Below are 1,181 nucleotides of genomic sequence, written 5' to 3'. Positions count from 1 at the left end.
AAACGTGAGTGTGAAATTTGGGGAACTAGAGGTCAGAACTGGGAGCCCAGAGACCAGAGACCGGAGACTCTGATCTCGTTTCCCATTACCGCGCCATCGTGGAGGCCATGTGCCCCTCCCGCTGTCACGGGGGGCGTGGGGATCCCCCAGGGACAGAGTCCTTCCAGCCATTTCCCAAGTCCAGGTTTTGGTCTGCCCTGTCAACCCCAGACACAGGGCTGGGCATGGGAGGGGACTCCAGGACCTGAGCGGGGGATTCGGGGCGTCCTCAGGCCACCGGTGCAGGGATGCGTGGCCCTCCCAAGCCCACGGCGTCGTGCTGAGCCCCCTGGCCTGGCTCTGTCACTAGACTCAGGGCAGCTGCCGAGGTTCAGCGGCCGTGCAGAGTGGAGCCGGGCTGCCAGCGCCTGCGCATGTCTGTCTTACCGTCCTGTGCCCAAGTAGCCTGGCCCTCTCGCCTCTAGCGAGGGGCACGCGGGTTCCCTCGGCTCTTAGAGTAACCGTCATGCCTCTCGGCCCAGCCTCCCACCTCCCGTTGGCCCCCGGCACCACCGACCCACAGTCTCAGCCCCCAGCTCCGGGCTGCCCGGAGCCCCAGTGTGTCCTGTGAGCCCCCAGGATCCAGCTCTCACATGCAGCTCAGAACCACCTGGGTGGGCATTAAAAATGCACCTTCCAGAGCCCCACGCCTGATGGTCTGGAGCTGGAGGTCTGCGGGGGGCTACGCGCCCGTGTGGGACCCGCTGCCCCGGCCGGGCCCAGCCCGGCTCCTCCAGGCAGCACCGCCCTGACCCTCTTCTCCGGCCCGACCCCCTTTTTCTGGGGAAGGAGGAAAAGTTAACAGGGTCTCTCTCTCCCCCGCTTGAGTTGAAAACAACCCCGATATGCACGAGAGAACCGGGGTGGGAACCAGAACACTGGCTGTGTTCCCCTAAAACCAAGCGAGAGGACACAGCTTCAGGGGGGAGCACAGTGGGCTCGCCAGCCCTCGCCCTGGATGCAGGCACCCCTGAGAAGGCCGAGGCCCTGCTCCGCCAGATGGGAGAGGGGCTGGAACCCGCGCCGACCCCGGGCGGGCACGAGGGAGCATGCCAGTTCCTGGGGCCAGGGGAGCGATGGTGACCGACAGGCCATGGGGGGCCGCCGGGGCGAGAGAGAGAGAGAGAGAGAGAGAGAGAGAG

The sequence above is a fragment of the Pteropus vampyrus genome, unplaced genomic scaffold (genome assembly GCF_000151845.1).
Source record: "Pteropus vampyrus isolate Shadow unplaced genomic scaffold, Pvam_2.0 Scaffold308, whole genome shotgun sequence".
In the NCBI taxonomy this organism is placed as follows: domain Eukaryota; kingdom Metazoa; phylum Chordata; class Mammalia; order Chiroptera; family Pteropodidae; genus Pteropus; species Pteropus vampyrus.
The sequence above is the reverse complement of the archived record's forward strand: the minus strand, read 5'-3'. Positions refer to the sequence as shown.